Raw genomic sequence first — 22085 nt, forward strand, 5'->3', positions numbered from 1 at the left:
GGGCCAGCCACTTTTTAACAGATCTTGAGATATTGAAATGGAGATGTTGAAATGGAGGAGAAAATCAAGAAACATTAACACTGACAGTAAGTGGGTATTTAATCATTCACTATAATGATGAGGCATACTGTACTAGTCAGTACAGTGCTCATTATCTGGTGTAGTGAGTGATTTGTGTTCATTAATATATTCACAGATTCATATTCTAACATCTTCATGAACTGGGAAATTAATGTACAAATGCAATAATTAAAAAACAAAAGACATTATTTGGAAAGCTACTCTGTTAAGGGAGGCAGGAGGGACAAAAATATAGTTTTTAAAATAAAGGTTTAACCTTTAAAAATGTAAGTTGCATCATCTTGAGATGTAAACTACAATTGGTGGTTATATATGCTAGATTAAAGGAATCCTTTTTTTGAATGTTAGAGGAGACAATTATTGATAATAATAGCTTACAGGAATGATCATCTCTATAGATGAGTTTTTACGATCAATCCCAGCAACTAGTTATCATGGAGGGGGAAAGAAAATAACCTAAAAACTGCAGTAGAAAAACAATGGAATTAGAACCAGTACAGAAAATCAGCTATACCTGGGTCAAGCTGAGTCTGTGACTTAGAACTTGGAATTGCTACTGCCAGGGGTAAAGTTGTGCCTGTGCTAGCTGCGGGAAGACTTTGGATTACCATGCCAAGTATTTTTCCCCTGAAGATGAGTGTGAAGGCAAGGTTTTTAATGACCTTGATACATTTCCAGCTCTCTTCTGAACAGAAGAGAGCATATTCTATAAAGTTCACATGTGCGTATTAAGCCTATAACCATCTGCTGAAATTATGAACGGTGTGTTGACTAAGTTTAGCATGTGGGGAGGAAGTCTGAAGGTCAGCTGTGCTTCAGCTGCAGTGAAATATTTTAGGGGGACTTATACACTTTTTTTTCAGCCAAGCTGAAAAAATGACAAATGTTTAGACATCATTTGAATTAGGTCAGCTTGCTTTTTTCTTAAATATCCACTGAAAAATAAATCAGTGGATTGAATATTTAGTCTTGTAATATAGTAGAAACTAGACTCTTACTAAAAGCATTAGCAGGCTGAACTATATTTTTGGCAGATTCTCTAATTAATGATGCTGTGCAAAATAACAGAATAATTCATTAGCAAGTTTCTATTTGTACTGCATTGTTTCTTTTGGTTGCCTATGGCATGTTATATCTTACCATGCAATTTGGAAAACAGCTTTGATGTAGTATTTCTCATGCATACTATGGTGCTGCTTTCTCAAGTTCCTTTGAAATAAGCATATGAATAAAGTTTCCTCATCTAGTGTTAATTCTGTTCGGCCACATAAGCAATTGATTTTCCAGAGCATAAGCAAGTGTTGCATGTACTATTGATGGTGTGTGGATTACAATATGATGGTTTCTAGTTTACAACGCATACCTGTGCCTGAGTACGGTGGTGTGGTTTTTATATGTTCAAATGCTTTCATCTTTTTAGGTAAATGTTAGACTTTTTTTCAATGTAAGGAAGTGTTTTGTAATCAACTGCTACTGTGAAGTAGGCAGTGAATGCTTTCCTTCGTTCAGAGGTTAATAAGTGGGTAGAGACTTCTCTGAAAATCTGGCTTTGTTCAACAGTTCAATTTTTCTGCATCCACTTGTTCAAGAAAAATTCTATAGAAATCTATTACATTTTTAAACTGCTCTGCCTTAGTAAGCTACATGTTCCCTGTGAACATCTTATTAGCTTCTCAGTGATCAAGGAGAATTAGACCCCTTTTTGTAGTGGAGGCAATAGAACTCTATGCACATCATGAGGTTGATGTTTCCTTTAAAACAGTTTTGTGCCATAAGCCAGTATTGCTGCTGCTGTGAATTGTGACACAGAGCCAAAGAATTCTGGGGAAGGAAGGAAAAGACAAAAATGTTAGTTAAAAACAGTGCAGAGTAGGCAACATTTTTGGCTAAAGTGCTGAAAATACCACAGCAGGAAGGAGGTAGCGCAACAGGTTGGGAGGGGAGGGGAGTGGGGGCAGCGCAGTCCCAGCCCTACTGCCCTCACCTTGAGCTGTCCACAACCAAGTGGCTCTGATGCAGCTGCAGCAGCTGCGAGGAGCTGGGGCAATGCTGCTGCTGCTGGTACTTGCCACCCAGCCGCACTTGCACCTGGCACAGCAAGACTGGCGGGCGCCTAGCGCCCTCCTCCACTCCTTGCACTTCACTCTCCCACGTGAAGGCACGTCCCCCCAGCAGCCCATGGGAGGGTGCATCAGGGAAGGCTGGGCAGCGCTGCAGCAGCCACCACTGGGCAAGGAGGAGGAGGTGGGGGAAGTCTTCCTTGCTGGTGGTGGTACAGTGAGAGCTGCAGGAGGGGCTTCTCTCTTGCCCCTGAAGTTCCTCTCGAGCACTCTTCAGGCAGCATCTTCTCCTGAGTCTCTTGAAAGCGCCCAAAGCAGCAGCTTAATTTTTTTTTAAAGCAATTTCCTCCACGCACCTCCTGACACGCTGAGGAAAATTTCTCCATCTGCCACTAATTGACATGATGCTTATCTCTGACAGTGTTTCCTGTTTCTTTTTAAGTGGTGAAAGAACTAAACTGTATCTAAATGCTATGTTGTATGTATGTCACACAGCCCATAGAAATACACTATGAATCCTATCCCAGGCAGCCTTGTATAGTTATAGAATACCCCAAATTCAGTGGAAATGATGTTGATACTGGTACCTCCATGCCAGATTTGGTCATTGGAGCATGATTCAGCTGTAGAAAAACAGCCTGGCTGGGCCCAGTCCTGCCATGCAGTGGGGTTGGTTCCTGACTCCATCCATCCAGCAAACTGGGAGGGAAAGGGTAGACCTCACAACAGAGGCGCTCCCTTCCTCCAGCTGTAGCCAGCAGCAGCAGTGAGTTCCCTGCGCTGTTTTTCAGGGTGCTTGAAACTCTGGTGGAGGGCAGAGGGTAGAGAAGGAGAGAGAGTGTACAAAGAAATGCATCTTCTCCAGAGGATCTTCTTTATAGAAGTATTGACACTTTCTTCTCCATATCAAAAGATGTCTTTTCAGACGCTGCCTAGGTTAACAAGAATTCATTGGTTGTTTTGTTATGATGGCTGCTATTGCTGCTGCTTTCTCTTTTTTTTCGGGGAGGGAGTGCATTCTACTTATAAAAGGCTTGGCATAAATTCTTCTTTAAAGAAACATTAAAAAGAAAAATCTTTAATGCTGTGTGCTGTGTCATGCCTTTCTGATATGCTTTATGGGCTTTAGGCTGATTTTAATGCTACATGTATTATCAGAATTATGTTCAATACTGAAAAATATTGCTTAGATAGTGAACCTTTCTCAAATGGGTTCTAACCCTTGGTCACAATCCATGCGACAACATTCTAATAATTAAGCTTCAATTCTGTTATGACTGGCAGTGCTTAGTCCTTTGCTGAATATTCATTTCCACTTCAACAGAGGTCTTTGTGTTGGATCTCAAGGGAAGAAGACTCTTTCATCCTATATCTTCAGTCTTATCTCTTTAATATGGAGCCAGGGGAATAATGTGAAAAAAAGTTCTTTGAATGTTCATTAGAATACTTTAATTCAACTTGCTTTGGCCATGGTTATGCTGTTTTGTGTTCACTGTACATGAATATTAACTTGATCAAATATTTCTAGGAAACAAATGCCACAGTTGTATGGATATTTATACCAGAGGTGCTAGTATGCTGCTCCACCACAGAAATGGAACTGGGGCCATGTGACTCTGTCTAAGTGATCCTTACAAAGTAACACGGCAGCATTTCTGAATACTCTGAATGAATTTGTCAAATACTTATGATGATGGGAAAGAGCATAATTTTTCCACAAGTATCCTTGTCAGAGCATGGTTTAATTAACTGGGTTTCAAATTACATATAAATATAGGGTGATTAATTCAGTCTTTCTTCTATTTCCATGCATATTTAATATCAATAGAGACCATATATTGGCCCCCTGCCTAGACTTGAGAGAATTTATTTGATATATCTGTGATATCAACCTTTTGTATCTATGGGAGTGACTTGCTCCATCCTCTCTCCTTTTCCTCCTCCCTTATGCATATACTCCCTCTCTCTCCTAGCAGGGAGCAGTTAAATCACAGTGATGTTGGATTTTTGATTGTAGCTGTGTCAGGCAGGCAAGGTTCTTTGGGCAGATGTGATATCTTTTACTAGACCAACTGAGTAGTTGGAAAAAAGGTCTTAGGAAGCTTTTGGGCACAGTCACCCATTGTCAGGTACAGGGAGTCTCTTACACCTGACGAAAGGTAACTGCACCTGAAAACTTGCTAAGAACTTTTTTCCAACTTCTCAGTTAGTTTAATAAAAGATATCACATCTATTTCCTGCCTATATCCCCAGCAATTACAGAGAAGTCAGTCACATAGGTCATTGCACTGATTACTGTGGGACTTCTCAAGTGAGCAGATAGGTACTGGGCTGGATCCTTATCTGGAAAAATCAGTGTAGCTCTATTGAGATTAATGAATTATGCTGATTTACACCAAATGAAAATCTGCCCTTTGACTTCTCTTGTGTTTTCTGTGCTCAGATCAAAGGGAAATGAATACATGGGACCAGCTGGGTATACATAGTATGGTGTGAGTACCGGTTGTATTTAAATTTGGTGTTTGTAGGCACTTATATGTGTTTGTATTTCCATTCCAGTGATGAGTGTTTCCTCCTAGTGGTGTTCAAATCAACCCCTGTGAAAATAAATAAGGAGTCAGCTTTTTTCCCCTAGGAAATTCAAGCAGCTCTGTTCACTTAAGTGGGACTTGATAGGTATAAATCAGAGTAAACTTGGTCTGTCATTTCTGACACAGACCTAAAATGACCCTGGATTTTATGTAGATAAACAAATTGGGGGGGAGGGACTTTAGATTTTTATGAGTTGTCCGTTCAATTTTATTGAGGGAGGGGATTGTTTAGACTGTATATTGCTGAATATATCCTGTTGAGAACCAGGTAGAAAGCCCAGATGCATATATGATTTAAATGAATTGTAAAGACCTTGTGAATTTTTGAGCAGGGTAAAAATACACCATGTATACTTTCATCACAGTGTCTCAATTCCTTTGACAATAGAATGATTGCAAGGCCTATCTCAAGCCTAATAGGCCTTCTCTTCTGACAGTGATGGCAAAATATACTTTGAACCAAAAAATTTCATTTCTAAAAACATGTACTAAGGATAGTTTAATTATTTTTAAATATTTCAAAATTGTATTTATAGTAACTCCTTTTTTTTTATAAGTGCTTATTACTGAATGCTTCTTAATCAAAGCAATATTTTAATGATTAGGTTCAGCAGCTGAAATTACTTTTACATTTCCTTTATATTTACCTTAGCTACAAACTATCCACTTTATTTCACCTTTTCCTTTAATACTTTATCTAGAAATTGTGTATTCCACTAATGTTAAGCTAAGTGCACATAAATATAAAAATTGGATGTCACATGAATCATGCATTGAAATTTTAACATCTACTACTAAGAAAATGGATATTAATGGCTTGCTGTCATATATTCAAATTAAAAATGCAGAAATTTTTTTTCTCCATTTATACAATAACTAATATCCTCCTCCAACTTTGCTGGCCCCGGTAGTCTTATCTGGGGTCCTGAGGGCCTCCTAGGGCTGCAGCCACAGCAGAACGTGGCTGCCAGCCAGCCAGGCTCTGGTTTTGGGCAGCACATGCTACAACCACATGTGACACCCTACTTCTATGACATGGGTTTTTTGACCACGAAAGGAAGTGACTTGGAGACTGAGAATGAAAGATGCCTTGGTGAAGATGCCTTGGCAAAGACAGTGTGCATTTGTGGGCTGTCGGTTCTTTTTGGTGGGGTGTGGGATTATTTTATATATTAGGGCTGTGCAAAACAGCACCATCCCATTTCGCCTTGAGTTTTGAGGTTTTGATGGAACAGCGTTTCATATCACATTTCATTTTGGTTTAAAACAGTGACTCTGTTTCAATGTTTCACTAGATCAGCCAAGGATGGAGAATCAATCCAGCTGGGCTGACTTCCCATCCCCAGCTCTGTACTGGGTGGGGGTGGAGAGTCAGCCCATCTGGGCTGACTTCCCATCCGAATCTAGCACCAATCTAGTGCTAGGCCCTGGCTTTGGGCTGATCTTGCACTGGGGATGGCAAGTCAGGCCCAGTGCTATGGTCAAAATGTTTTGACTTTCAAAACATTTTGACTAGCCTCATTTTGTTTTGAGGCTGTTTTGAAGCCCTTTCTTTTGTTTTGATTTTGCTGTTTCAACCTCAAAATGAGTCAAAACAGTGTCAAAACGAAACAGCCAGTAAAATTTCACACGGCCCTAATATATATATGTATAGGAATAGGGGAAGATGGAGCGAGAGAGAATGGAGATCAGTATGTTAAACAACATTGTAGGCTTAACAGTAGCATTAGCTTCTCTACTTTGAAAGTTCTATAATGTAAGTTAGGGATAACATATGGAAAATATTATGTAGTGCATCTGCTTCTTCCTGAATTTGTAATAGCAGCTTCTGAAATGCATAGGTTTTTTAAAATTTTGTGTAATTCTCTTGGTACTTTGTAGACTAAATTACCATTGATACGCTTAATGCATGTTAAGTATGCAGAAAGTGCTTTGAAACCATAACAGAATAGATGTTCATGGAACTTAAAGTGCTTTAAAAATGGTGGATCCTTTTCTAAGTTGATGGATGTGTTGTTAGAAGTTAATGGATGTGTTAATGTACTTTAGGTTACAGTGTTTTTTGAACATCTGTATCCCATCCATCATGCTTCAACATAGGTCACATTTTGCTGCTATCCCAGGGGCCCCTCATTGGGCAGTTTGCTAGCCTCAGTAGGTGTTTGTCTGCTCTGGCAAGCACTGGCCCAGCCATGCCTCTGGCAGAACTAATGGGCTTAGCCCCTGCCAAACCTTCAGGGCAGCTGGTAACAGCAGCCGTACCACAGTGCTGCTGTCCCACAGTTCCTGGCACCATTCAACATGTAGCCACTCCTCCACCACCATGTATAGCACCAGCATGTGCTGACAACAGCCATGTGGGAGGGAGGGGTGGCGGTCAGGTGGGCCTCAGCCGCATCCCAAATAATATTTTCCTCCATTACCTATGCCCCTGGGCTGTCACAAAGAGGAGATAGAAAAGGGTCTGACTCCTCCCTGTGCAGCTGGGTGGGAGGGTTGGGGGAATGAAGCCTCTCTGCCATGCAGATCCCCCTCCCCAAGCTTTCAGGCTCAGGTTTTGGTGGGAGCCAGGCCAGGTCCAGGTGGCAGAGAGACTCACTCCTTCCTCCCTCCCCCTTCTTATGGCCCATGGTTCCTGGCATGGTGTAAAGCTAGCTAGGCAGCCCTGTGCTACAGCTTGTGGCTGCAGCTGTCAAGAGGCTGAGGCAGGGGGTAGCAGGGAAAAAGAGCCCCCACCTCCACTGCAAGGGCCTCCCCATAGTTTGCTGGCTTGGGTCTTTGTGGGGGGGGTATGCCAGGCCAGGCTGGTCTTGTATGGCAGAGGGGCTTCCTTGCCCCATACCCCTGCCTGAGCCTGCAGACAATAGCACCCAAAAGCTGCACTGTGGGACTGCCCTCACATCCCCACAGTTGCTGCTGATGGTCGCCAGTTGGCAGAGGGCTGCTGGCTCTGGAAGCTTCCTAGAAGAGTACAGGAATGCCCCCACCTCCTGGTCTTGACCAGTGCAAGCTGGCACTGAATCCCCCTGACCACCAAACAGTGAATGTTCATTTTAAATAAAGTGTCATAGAGCACTTCTGCCGGGTCTTTTTGAACGTCTGTCCTTAGCTTGGGTATTTTGCCACCCCCCGCCCCCCCACACACACACACTCTAGTTAATTCAATGTAATGCAATATCTTTCTTGTAATTATTGAACCTGTTAGATACTTTTTGGAAGGTTAGGATGAAATTTCAATTTAAAAATCATACTGTATTAGGAACACTAATAATGCAGTAACAATCATTTTCTATGGCTGAAGATAACTCTAGACTTAAGCAGAAATGTAGATTTTAAACATCTGGAGAGAAAAATCGTAACAAGTTCATAGGAAAGTACAGCTGGAAGGGACCTCACAAGGTCATATAGTCCAACCTGCAGCTCAAGGCAGGATCATTCCTGACTAAAGTAAACTCTATCATTCCTGTGACTGAAAGGTATATTTGGATATGAGCCTTTTTTTATTTCCTTGACCTAGACACTTTTTTACCTCATCAGTAGTGGGCTTTCAATATTCTCTCCACAGACAGTGTAAGATTCACTAACTTTCACTTTCTCCTTAACATGATATATTTAGGAACTTTTAAATATCATTAAACTCGGTATTCGTAAGTAACTTAAAGGACTTTTCCTGGACCTTAACCACACATTTCCATATTCACAGGGTGGGCTGTGCCCTATTTCTCTATTTAGACCAACATTTCTGTGAATACCTAATGGGGGGGGGGGGGGTGTGGCCAAAAGGATGCCTGAATTTTCATGATCTCCCCCCAGTTTGCTTGATCCAGAAAACCCAATCTATACTTTTAAAATCACTGTTTAGAGCATCAAAAAAGTTTATATTAAGTTTATGAGAAGTTTTTATATACAGCTTAACAATAAATCAACATTCATGCAAACTCTGAATCCTTTAAAAGGGTCAAGCACCATTTTTATTATTCAATATGAAATTCTTGCTGTTATTGTAAATTAGGGGAAATAGCATGCATATCTCATGCCAGGGTGTGTGCAGCCAGGTCTGGAGCCTCTCTAGGATTGAGGCACTAGCCAGGACTGGGATGGGTAAGTGGAATCCAAGGTTGAACCGAGTCAGGAAGCCAGGACATCAATTGCAGAGCAAAGTCCAGGGAGCAAGGTAAGTCAAGAAACCAGGAGATCAAACAGGGAAGCCCAAGGAGCAAACCAGAGAGAGCAGCAAAGCAGTCTCGATTCAGGTTGTCCTATTGCCCAGATGCTTCTTGTCCTGAGTCAGGGGTTTGTATGTGGGACATGGAGGGTCAGCTGCCCTCAGCCAGCCCTTCCAGTGGCAGGGTGTGAGTTACAGGGTTAGGCCCTACAAGAGATTTCACTCCACCCTTGACCAGCCTGAGTGATTAGCCCCAGAGTGAAAGGCTGAGTATAGTGGCTGTACTATCAGGCCAAGGCCCCAGGTTTGAGGCTGTGGCCTGACAGTGTATCCTAAAGAGGCACTGTAATGTTGACATTATGGGCCATCTTGCTATTGCTTTTAATGTAGCTCAGCAACTTGTTTCTTCACAAAGTGAGTTTGGTAACCTTATATACTCAGTTTATGTATATAAATGACTAGATTTGCCTTAGCACAAGTCAGATTGCGCTCATGTTGGAGCTTCAGAAGTTTGGTATTGTGGTAATACTTTCTCAGCCCCTTGAGAGTAAGGTGCTTAAGTCATTCAAGAACATGCCACAGAAAAAATCTGTAAGAGAAATGCATTGTAACATGATGTTTTTCTGATTAAAAAATAAACATCCTATACAAACCAATGATCAACATCAGGCTTGAGTTATGGAGCTTTTATGTAACAAGTCACAGAACTAGTTTTCACCTTCTACCTTTTCCTCCCTAAATTAGCATAAGCTAAAATGGCTTTGACTCATCTACAAAACTTAAGAAAATCTGATTCTTTTTCTCCTCTGTTTAATTATTCATTTATAGAGTATGTAAACTTGTATTTCTCTAATGAGAGAAGTTCTGGTCTAGTCTATTCAGGTGCAGCTCTGCTGATTTCAGGGAATTGTGCCCCCTTATATTGGGTTTGAGTTAAGCTCCATTGTCAGATGTTATGACAAGTCCTTCAGTTATTTTTGAGGGGCAAATTGTCCTTGGAGACATATGCAGGGCTCCAGCTTTGTAAATGTATCTGAAGGCACAAGCCTGGCCTTAAAAGTTTGCCGTTGCAACTATAACAGTAAAAAGGGGTGGAGGGTGGATTTCTTCTTTCAGTTACTCTTGGGTAACTGCAAGTGTAGCTCACAGGAAGATTTGAGCAGTAGAGCATCATTTTACAGGCATTCACATGACTCCTTTTTAAAAGTACATTTTTTTGTTCTGTCTCATTATACCTAAAGGTATTATTAGGTGTGGTAAGCATACATGGGGCTAGATTTAGAGAGATTTCTAAAAGGCAAAGATTTTGTGCTGAAAGGTTTGGGTATTTTTGGAAGAAGTATGAGGAGAAAAAATGAGAGAGATATTTTTCCCCTCTAAAAGTCCTCTTTTGTCAATTCTCTAACAAAACATTTAAACTAGTTTTCACTAAATTTGTATACTGGTCCTATGAGGTCGTATGGAGACCCTGCTTTCCACTTCTTTATGTAGCTACACATGATCTACTTCATCTGCATGTTTTGGGGGAAATCAGGGGCTCAATGTACAACTAAGTCATGATTTAATTTCTTTCCCTGCCCCCTCTCTTCTACTTCTAGCATATTACATCTATCTGAGAGTCAAGTGTATGCTGCATATTTCAAAGATCTAGCACCATCTCCTTGAGAGAATGGTAAATCTGTTGCAAATGTGCTACAAAGTGTGAATCTCAATATATTCTGATGCAGCTCCTAGAGCAGTGGAGCTAAAGGCTGTCTATACCTAAATCAACCTTAAACATGGAATTTAGTTCCTAGTGGGCATGTCTGCACATGGTACTAGTACTCTGCAATAAACTCTGCAAATTATTGCTCCTGGGAATCTCCTAGTCACACAGTTTATGCATGTGCGCAGACCACCGCACATTGAGCTGGGTCATAAGAGCCCCAGCTGGCAGGAGGCCTTCCAGCCTGGGGCTGCTCTGACCACACTTAGTCTGATGCAGAGGGGCTGGCTGGGGCACGAGGGTACTTCAGTGCAGGACTAGCCAGGAGGCAGCTCCCACACTGAAGAACACTTGTGCCCCAGCCAGCCAGGTCAGTGTCTACATGTGCATTGCTGCACATGAAAATGCTGCAGCTGGATAGTACTTATATTTACAAGTATTCCCCTGCTCTGCAATTTATTAGTTTTGTATGCCCACATGTAGACACTGAGACATTTACTGTGCAGTTAATTAATCAACTGTGTAGTAAAGTTCTTGTGTAAACATGGCCAGTGAGTACGTATTAGTATATTTTTGTTATCCTTCTGAATTGCAGTGAAAACTCTTGGGAATTTAAAATAGACCTCAAAAAATAAGGCCATTCAGTGATTAGGTTACATTAAATATCCATAACCTGACCGGGTAAATGGAGAACTTTTGGACAAGAAGTGTCAGTACTTCCAGATCTAGGTAGAACTAAATAAGAGGCAACCAGTGGCTATTTCTGAGTCAGACTTGCACAACCCCAGAAAAGATTCCATTTGATTGGTTGTTTTTGGTCTGTTTCTAGTTTGAAACAATTTCTATTATAAAACTGGAAAGCCCACATTTAGGAAAAACAGTTGGTTTGCATTTATTCCCTCTGCTTGCCTTATACATGAGTGTAAGGGGGAGCAGATGACAGTGCCGATCCTGCCCAGGAGCAGGCAGGAGCCAGCAAAGGAAAAGAGAACTCCCTGGGAGCCACATTTCCAGAGTTACTTCTCTGTGAAGTTAGAACAGCCACAGAGAGGACAAGAGACGGGGAGGGACCCAGATGATGGCAGGAAAGAAATGCAGCATGGGGCAAAGCCCAAACTGGTGGGTGGGACGGCTGGAGCGGCGGAGCGTAGACAGTCATCTGGCTGAAAGACTCTGAGAAGTCTTTCTAGACAGAGAGGCTCCAGCTGAAGAAACATCGATGTGTATGTGGTGCTGCACCTGGGATAACTACTCAGAGAGAGAAGACTAGTCTGAGCCCTACAGAAGCAAGTAAAAATTTGTGTTTAGTTTATGTTTAAAAAAAAAAAAAGCAACAATTGAGCTGGAGAATACCGAGTGCTACAGGCTCTAGAGATTGAAGCCCCAGCACAGACACTTGGGTGAAAAGTCTGAAGGATGTCCATTGTTTGTTATATCCTGAAGAGAAGAGTGTATTAAGCAGCCTCATCTCAGAAGGGTTTCTGCTCATTTTGTTGGTTATCCTATTTTTATTTTACTTTTGTTGATAAGACTGGACATTGTACTTACCAGACTCTGATGAAGCTGTCTGTTAGGAATTGGAGAAGAGAGACCTGAGACACCTAGAAAAAAAAAAGGTAATTATAATTTAACAAATAAAATAAAATAAAATTAACCCCTACCCCCATCACTATGAGTTGTAATAATAAGAATTGCATAATTTCCATGGTCACAGAGTTGGGTTTCAAGAGTTCAGTGCCACAAGAGAAAGTAGCATAGGTCCAGTTGTCTAGTGGTGTTTAAAATTCAACCTTACTGATAGAAATCCTTTTTACACCAAGACATAGCAAGTGAGAGTTGGGATCACCGTGAAAATAAACCTGTAATTGAAGTTTTTGTTGTTGCTTGCAACCTAATTTTGAAAGCGGTGGCTAGCCATGTCTTTGAAAAATTAGTTTTACTACCTCACAATGAGCTTTAGGTCTTGCCTTTTACAAGCTGTCCAATTACTTTTCATGTTCATGAGAGATATTTATAGAGTATGTGTCTGAAAGGTGACATTGGGCCATATGTTCCTGTAGAAAGCATGGCACATGCATAAGATACACATTACAAAGAGATAGGATGTTGATCTGTGTTGGTTCTCGTCGACCAACACCCTATGGGAGGCTTAAGTTTTTTAAGTATGCTTTTTACTTATGCCAAGATACCGTGACAGCAGATCAAAATGAAAATGTGTATCTATTTAAAGGACTTTCACTGGTTGAAAGCTCTGTCCCTTTAACAAAAAGTGCTTCTGATGTAGATGAACTGCAAGCCAAAATAAATAAAATGCAAGAGTTATAAAAACTTGCACAGAGAATGGGAATATGTGTTCTAATAGGAGACCAGAAACCTATGACAAATCTCTCTTGGAAGCTTTACAACGATGAGGTAAATATCTTAGATGGGCAGCCTAGAAGCTTGGTTGAGGATAGGTTTGAGAATTAAGGATTTCCAAGGGTTCTGACAATAATTAGTGATCATGATACTACATATTTTAGATTATGCTTGATCCAAATGAAATGGAAAGGCTAGGCTGCAGTACTGAGGAAAAGGATTTTGGGGTTACAGTAGACCATCAAGATAGGTGATTCTTCTTCTATTCAGGACTGATGAAGTCTCACCTAGAGTGCTGCATCTAGTTCAGGGCCTTACACTGCAAGAAAGATGTGGACATCATAGAGTCAGAGAACTGCTGATCCTACAGTTCCCTTCCAGTTCTACAAGTCCAGCCCCCTGTTGTAGGCAGGAAGTTATTGGGCTTAAAGAAGCTCAGCAAGGTGCCTGTCCAGCCTCTTCTTGATCACCTCCAGTAATGGTGACTGCACCACGTCTGGTGGGAGTGTGTTCCAGATTCTAGTGACTCTTAAGGAAAAAAAGGGTTCTTCCTTATGTCTAGCCTGAATTTGTCCTTTGTAAGCTTATGTTTCTTTGTCCTTGACCTGGGCTGAGGTGCTGTCCTGAAGAGTTGCTCCCCCAGATCTCTGTGTTCTCCCCTGATGTACCTGTAGGCAATGTACATCGGGTCACTTCACAGCCTTCTCTTACTCAGGCTGAACAGGTCCAGTTCCCTGAGTCTCTCCTCATAGGGCTTATCCTCCATGCCTTTGACCACACGGGTGGCCCTTCTTTGTACCCTCTCAAGCTTATCCATGTCCCTCTTGAAGTGCTGTGCCCAGAACTGGACACAGTACTCTAGCTGAGGACTCACTAGTGCCAAGTAGAGAGGGAGGAGCACCTCCCTGAATCTACCGAACACACATTGGCTAATACACGCCAGAGCTCTATTTGCTTTCCTAGCAACCTCATCACACTGCTGGCTCATATTCATCTTTCAGTTGATTGTAACCCCCAGGTCTCACTCATATTCTATGCCAGCCAGTGGGCCACCACCCATCATGTAGTTGTGGTGAGGGTTCTTCCTACCTAGGTGAAGGGCTTTGCACTTATCCATGTTAAATCTCATCTAATTTTGCTTCGCCCAAGATTCCAGCCTGTCAAGATCTTCCTAGATCCTGGCCCTATCCTCCAGTGTGCCTGTATTTTCCCACAGCTTGGTATCATCCACGAACTTAATAGTTGAGCCCCTTATCCAGATCATTGATGAATATTAAAGAGCATGGGTCCAAGCACAGATACCTGGGGGCACCACTGGAGACAGCCTTCCAGGATGAGGCCAGTCCATCAATTACCACCCACTGGGAGCAGCCTCTAAGCCAGTTGTACACCCACCTCACTGAGCACTGGTCAAGTCCAGCACCCTCAAATTTGTTTGATAGAATCTCATGGGAAACCAAATCAAAAGCTTTACTGAAGTCTAAGACGATCACGTCCACCACTTGTCCCTCATCTAGATGGCTAGTTACCTGGTCATAGAAAAACACAAGGTTTGTTTAGCATGATCTACCCTCAACAAAGCCATGCTGATTTGTTCTTAACACCCCATTCATTTCCAGTTTGCAAATGATGGCCTTCTTTAATAAGTTTTTGCAAAAATTTTACCCAGGACCAAGGTCAGACTAACTGAACTGTAGTTTGCAGGGTCATCTCTCTTCCCTTTCTTTAAAATGACACTACATTGGCCCTTTTCCAGTCATCTGGGACCATTCCCAAGTTCCACAAGTCTTTAAACAACTTGGCCAATTTTGCTGCTATTAAATCAAACAGTTCTTTTAGGACTCTTGGGTGCAGGTTCTCAGGCCCCGCAGACTTGAAGACATCCAGGTGTTGCAGGGGATCTCTCACCTGTTCAGGACTAATTTTGTATAGTTTGTTGTCTTCCCTGTGCTCCCTGGGCCTCTGATCAGGAGAGCAGCCCATGTTTGATTTCAGGAATACAGATGTTAAGTATTCATTTAGGAGTTCAGCTTTTTCATAGGCATCGACTACCCAGCAGAGAGCAACAAAAAATGATTGGAGGCCTGAGAAGTATGACTTCTTAGGAAAGGCTGAAAGAACTAGGGCTATTTAGTCTGGAGAAGAGAAAACTGAGGAGGGGGAATGATAACAGTCTTCAAATACCTGAAGGGTGTTTACAAAGAGGATGGAGGTGATGTTTTCCCTGTGGCCATAGGGGAAGGACTAGGAGGAATGGCCTCAAATGCATAAGGGGAAATTTATGTTGGTGTACATTCTGACTATGAGGATAGTTAAGGCTGCCTAGCAAAGTTGTTGAATCTTCATCCCTGAGAATTTTCAAGAGGAGGTTAGAAAGACACTTGACTGGGATGTTTTAGTAAGGAAGGATTCTGCTTTCAGCAAGGGGCCTGACAAGGTGACCTCAAGTGGTCCCTTATAGCCCTACTTTCTGATGACCCTATGATCTTACAATAGAAGACTTAAGCTTTGTCTGCACTTATACGTGTGACAGAGCTGTGCTCCAACACATGCTGATTAGGACATGTCAGATCAGACTTGATTAATCAAGGCTGTGAGACTTCAGCAGCCTCCATGTCATGTGTATTCAGCATCCCCACATTTCAAAATGGCAGTGGGGACATTTTAACTAAAGCCCATCAAATAATCTTTTGTTAAAGCACACCCGCCACCACTTTGAAGCATGGGATGCTGAATACACGTGATGCTGCAGGTACTTTAGTTATAGTGGCTCTCAGAGTTGCTCTAATTAAAGCACACCCTGCCATCCTCGAGCATGTCTATAGACACCCTCTATTATCAAAAAATGATAAGTTAATAGGGATAAGATAGCGTATACAACTTCCCTAAGAACCAGTAATTTCTGATTGGCTGGAAACTTAACTAAATCCCAAAGCTCAATGTTTGGCAAAGCTTTATGCCTGGACACAAGATTTTGCGGCACACCAGCATAGATATTCCTAGTCAACAAACTAGGAATTGGTGACCAGTGCAAATACCAAGTGCAAACTAGGAAATGGTGACCAGTGCAAATACCAGTGCAAAAACAAACTAGGAAATGGTGACCAGTGCAAATACCAATCATGAGTACATAGCATGAAATTGAAGGTTTATGGCTAATAATCATATTTTATATTTGTAAATGGCTTAGACCATTCCTTCGCAATGGCCTTTTCTGATGGGCTAGGAACAGACATTACACATAAACTGATCATAACACATAAAGTGATCAGAAACTGTGTTGCTGGTAGGTGTTGTAGGGCTTCATCCCCTTCTTGATAGCTGCCTTTCTCCCTAGTGACATCAGGGTGAGATCAGGGTGAACATTTACATTATAAAACAAAATGTGTAAAAAAGTGGGAATAGCTAAACAAAGCCTTTCTGAATGCCTGGCTGTAAGGAGACACTGCCTCAGGATTGGTAAGACAAATTCCTGTCTTCCTGGTTTACATTTTAAGCTAGGCTAAATTGCCTATGCTGTATTTTACTGAGCTGCATCTTAGCTTAGGTGAAGGTTTTTGGTAGTTCCCTGCTGTATGCTTGCTTCAGAGAAGGGACCTTTTCCCCATCTCCACTTGGCACTCCTCAGTCTGGCAGCAAGCTGAGGAGAGCAGAAGTTGATGGCTGGCATCACCTGTGTCCTCCTAGCCTGGGCTGATCCCTTGCCATGTCCGCCCTGCTCTGGAAGGGAGCAGTGAAAGTTTTGGAGGGCGTCTCTCTTCCCTGCCTTTTCACAGTGGCTGGCAGGCATGCTGTAGCACCCCCAGCTTTTGGCTTGAGCCACTGCAGGCTTGTGCCTGCATTTCCTGGTTTAACAGATCATGTCTGTCCTGTTATTAATCAGTTTAAGCTGCACAGCTTAGACTAACATGCAAAGAGTGAATCAATTCAGGCTTGAGCTTTTTGAACATCTGTCCCTAGCCATGATGTAGACTGGCACAACAGCTCCTATTCCTTCTCTTCAATTTATGGACTATTATGTCATGGGTATGCAGACAGTAGGGCAATGACACTTCCCAGGCTTAAAATGAGGCCATAGATGATGCTATAAAATGTTATTGAAATCATAAAACAGATTTCTGAGTTCATGATCAAAACTCAAGGTGCATTTAATATTCTGAAGTAAATTGAACACTCTTCTGCTAGACAAACCTGGCAGGTCTCTGAAAGTCTGTTCAAATCCCATGTCTGTCATGGTACCTGTTGTGAATCTCACTGATGTGTGTACAACAGACCTTTTTATGACCTCTGTCTCTACATCAATGCGAATCAAACTCTGAGCTCAGTAGGATAGAGACTTTCTTAATATGGCTCAAGGAAGTGCTTTGTGCACCAAAAGAACTAAAAGTAAGTGGGGGAGGAGAGGAGGGAAAGCTGCTGATTGCAGGGAGAATGCATTCCAAAGTAGCTTCATGATTTGAAGGCCATGAACATTTGACATTGAGAACAGAATCTGAAATGGAAGCATACTGAGTGCATGAAAGATTTCATTACTAATTTTAAACAGGTAGAAAATGATCAGATCTAAAGTTTTAATCATGGAAAACTGAATATGAAAACATGGCATTAAGTAATGTCATATATAAATACACTGTGAAGAGGCATAAAATAACTGATGTGAAGGCACTGACTGCTAAGAATAAGAAATGTAATTGTGATAAAGGCACAGCTCTTTTTGCACTTGCACAAAGCCTGAACTTACTCACAGGAGTAGTCCTTGTGTAAGTAGTCTGACGTCAGTGAAACCACTCATAAATTAATGGCTTTCAGACTGGACCTCTGACAGGACACTGATAATAAGATTTTTAAAACTTCTAGGAGTTTAAAGCAAGAAGTTTAAGGTATGTTCTTTCTAAGAGCCTCCAGCACTGCTTCTTCCTTCTGATGTGATAGGAGAATAAAAAAGAAGAAAACAGGGAGTTCTCCATACAATACAATTTATGATGACCAAGTGATATTAGAGATGAGGCTACGGGACCTGTGCCTATTCAGCCTCCACAAGAGAAGGCTGAGGGGGGATCTAGTGAACTGTTACAAACTAGTCAGGGGGGATCAGCAGGCACTGGGGGAGTCACTGTTCCCCCGAGCACTACCAGGAGTGACTAGAAATAACGGTCACAAGCTGGCAGAGAGTAGATTTAGGCCAGATATCAGGAGGCACTACTTCACAGTCAGGGTGGCTAGGGTCTGGAACCAACTTCCAAGGGAAGTGGTGCTGGCTCGTACCCTGGGGGTCTTTAAGAGGTGGCTAGATGAACCCTTGCTGGGGTCGTTTGACCCCAGTACTCTTTCCTGCTGTGGCAGGGGTTCAGACTTGATGATCTGCTCAGGTCCCTTCCAGCCCTACTAACTATGAAACTATGAATGTTATAAATTATCCAGGGAAAAGGTACTGTTATGAATAAAGGCTGCACTTCTAAAACCATGTAGAAATCCAGTAAATTGTCCTATAAAGTGGATTGTTACAATGCAATCATAAAATTAATCTGAAGCTTCTCTTTGCAAATATCCAAGCTACTAAGAGCCAGTGGCTAATAGAGTTGTAGACAATATAGATAATTAGTATAAAGGGAGTGTTATATTTAGAAATAAATTCATCTTTAATCTACCATTTACTAACTTTATCTTATTAGTGTCTTTCATGTACAGTAGTAAAGCAGGGTTTGCATGTTTGGGAACTTGAATAAACAAAAAGAAATACAAGATTTGAAGAATCAGACTTTTACTGCCACCTAAAGAAATGCATGCCATTCAGCAAAAAGCAATCAAAATGTCATTATTATTAAAGGTGACACTTGCATAAGACAAGACATATGACTAACCATAGACCTAAACTAAAGTGTGTATTTACACACTTGTTTGTAAAGTGTGTTACAAACAAAAATGAAGTGTGCTCTTGCTAATTTACTGAAAACTGATACTTTTGAATGATGCCAAAGAAAATTAGTTGGAATTTGTAATTAGATGGTTTTGAGCAAATGAATTCAGTTTAACCAGCTATTAAATCTGACTGCAGCTAAAATGTAGTTATCAGAAGTTAAGTAGTTTATCAAGATGAGATTTATCTCAAACTCCCTAAATACATAAGTTGATTGAGACCACCATAAAAATCAGATACTGTATGAATGACCTAAATGCTCATGTCATAAATTTATATTCCTAAGCCCTCTTTCTCCTTCCTTCATTCCCTGTAGTGACAGCTGAGTTGCAGAGGCCTAGCCTACTGCTTTAAAAGGTTGCTAGTCCCTGGCATTAAACCATCAATGGCTAGGGACAGAGCTTACAGATATACCAGTTTCAGTGATCAGAAACAGGCTTAAACCTTTAAGAGAACAGAAATTCAGTGCACTTAAACCACTTTCAAAATGCCTGAAACTGATTTAAGATAAACCTGGATGGATGTAGTATGAGACTTAACTGATTTAGGTTAAAATGATGTATTGAACTTCGGTGCCAGATCCCATCCATATTCAAGCTAACTCAGTTTTGCACCCTTCCAAGATGCTTTTCACTCCCCCCCCCCCCACAACCTACCCCCCACCTTATAGGGCAGGCTAACCTTGGCCCAAGCTGTCTACTCCAGCCAAGCAGGGAGGTGTGCTCCAGTGCCCCCTGGCTTCTGGCCTGGGCCACTGCAAGCATGTGGCTGCATTTCCAGAATCAAAAATATATCTACTCACTTGCTTATCAGTTCAATCTGTGCAGTTTAGAGAACCCATGGTTCAGATTTTTCTGTTTTTGTCCCCCCGGCCTTGTGTTTTATCAATAAGGTGAATGTTAATAGTTCCTTACATAATGAGAGCAAATTTGACTCTGTCCTTAACATTAGTTGTCACTGGCTTATGCACCAGTATGTCAAGTGAGAGTAGAATATTACCTGAAAACTGGGATGGGGTGGGGGGAGGGGAGGAAATGGTCAGTAGACTTATTGACCTTTACCAGTCTATCTTGCTTCCTTGTCACTCCTTTTTTCCAACTTCCTTGCAAACTTCTTTTCTAATAAGCATGCAACCAGCATATCCCAGGCCACTTACTTGCACAGTATCACACCTCTTCCTGCTTTCCACACCCACCCAGTGCATTTTTCTGGTGTATCTAGTCAGTTGCTTTAAGTTATGACTCTACCTCAGTAGTTTGGCCTTAGTTCACTCCCTCTCCTTTTAAAAAGAAAAGAGGGCTGTGCCACTTCTTAAAAACCTTGATCATAAAAATAAACATTCTGGGCTCTCTGCAGCCACTGAAGATGAGGTAAAATTTTCCCTAAATAGTTAACAATGAAAGAAAATGCTAATTTGACTCTTAATTATGGGACAAGATAAGATTTATTTTTTTAATGCAATATCACCACATTGTTCCCTTATGGGCAGGTCTACATGAGTCTTTAACTGTGGAGTTGACTAATTACCTAGGTAGTAACACAGCAAGACAGTATGTGTAAATATAAGTACCAGCCTGCTGCAGAGTAAAAACCTCCACAGCATAACACATGTAGACACTGGCTGGCTAGGGTGCAAGTGTGCTTCAGTGCAGGTGCTTCCTTCTGGCTAGCCTTACACTGAAGCATGCTTGTGCCCCAGCCAGCCCCTCTGCAGCACATGGTGCCTGGGGGAGCAGCCCTGAACTAGCAGGCTAACCTCCAGGCCACTTGCCAGCCACAGCTGCTTCACCCCAGTTCAATTTGTTGTGCATGACTAAACTGTGGAGCTTATTGCTCTGCAGTTTATTGCTCCCAGGCATGTCGTTTGAACAGTGCACCCAAGAGACAAAAATACTCAAGAGTGATAAGCTCCGTGGCTTTTTCACACACTGTAATTGCATTTGTAGATGCACCCAGTATAATACATTCTGCATCCATCTGAAGGCTTCCTGATCTTTTTATAGGTGATTAGTTAGTGCCCCAAATCATTACAATTTTATTATCCTTTTGTTTTTATCAGAAAACATAGAGACAAATTCAGAGTATCCAGCCTTTTAAGAACATTTTTATTCAACTATGGTTAGAGAGAGAGATCAGGCAGAATGGCAAATACCATAGTCATCAGTAATCTGAAACTGTAGCCACATATATGGATAACAATAAATAGGTTTCTAATACAAGGCTATAGAAGCCAATGGTGACTTGTAAAAATGGAAGAACCCAGAACTTGGAAGTCAGATTTTCCAAAGGTGCATAACACTCACTTGTTCCCTTTGGTCCCGTTAATAGCTTGTGTGCACTGATGTTGGATTTTCATCTGAAATACACCTGAGCAGCAAACCTTTTCAGTTTTGCACATTGCTAATTGAAAGCTGAACTACAATAATGTAATTCCTCTGTATCTAATGGCAGTGGTGAGAAAAAGATAGCATGCACTCAGTTTTACAGTGTATACAATATCAAAGTGCTATGGAAAACACAAACTGCCTGTAACATGCAGCATATGTTAATGGATAGAAATACAATAAAACTAATAAAAGGGCTATGCAATTTGATTATGTTGCAGTTTATATTTACACTGAAAGAAGATTGCTAAGAAGATATCTGCTTAAAAGGGCCCAGGAGAGCTGCAGCAACTTTGACAGTAGAAATCAGAAGTGTGCAGTCCAGTGAAGAATTAAACTACTGGGAGTAATAATATGGGCTGATGCACTCAATATAGCAGTAATGCCCTCCGAGAAGGATAGAAAATAATTCAGTTCCTCTAGGCTGCACGGAAGCTAAATACAGTATGACAAGAAATAGTAGCAGTACTCATTATGTCTGATTGCTAATTACCCCTTTGAATGATTCAGTTATGCCTGCTACTAGATAATTAGTTTAGTAATTTATGGCTGCAGCACAAACTAGTATTTTAATTTTCACTGCACAGTTTTCACAACACCTACAGTTCAGATAATATCTCCCTTTTTTATTCAATTTTAAATTGCTTTTTTGATAGCCTATGGAAAAAACAGCAATTCTTTCAATTTTCTATCATAGTTTTAATGTTAAATTATCTATTTTTATGGAATTTTATTCAAACCTACACTATATAAAGGTAGGAAATCTTTATCTTCTGCTTCTATTGCAGTTGTTTATCAGATCTAGGACCTGATCCTGATCCTAT

At 41.3% G+C, this 22085-nt stretch overlaps 1 protein-coding gene and 1 long non-coding RNA gene across 7 annotated transcripts in view; one reads left to right on the plus strand and one right to left on the minus strand.

Moving 5' to 3' along the window:
- RALYL (RALY RNA binding protein like) overlaps nt 1-22085 on the plus strand; it is a 709413-nt gene that overhangs the window by 232125 nt on the left and 455203 nt on the right. The gene's annotated exons all lie outside the window — the stretch shown is intronic.
- The window catches only part of LOC149869403 (uncharacterized), a 52511-nt gene continuing 42576 nt past the window's right edge, over nt 12151-22085 (minus strand). The window contains exon 5 of the long non-coding RNA XR_016441471.1: nt 12151-12203. This is a non-coding gene — a long non-coding RNA (uncharacterized LOC149869403). The remainder of the gene's footprint in view (nt 12204-22085) is intronic.

Source organism: Crocodylus siamensis, chromosome 3 (assembly GCF_052110815.1).
Source record: "Crocodylus siamensis isolate JL-2025a chromosome 3, ASM5211081v1, whole genome shotgun sequence".
NCBI lineage: Eukaryota > Metazoa > Chordata > Crocodylia > Crocodylidae > Crocodylus > Crocodylus siamensis.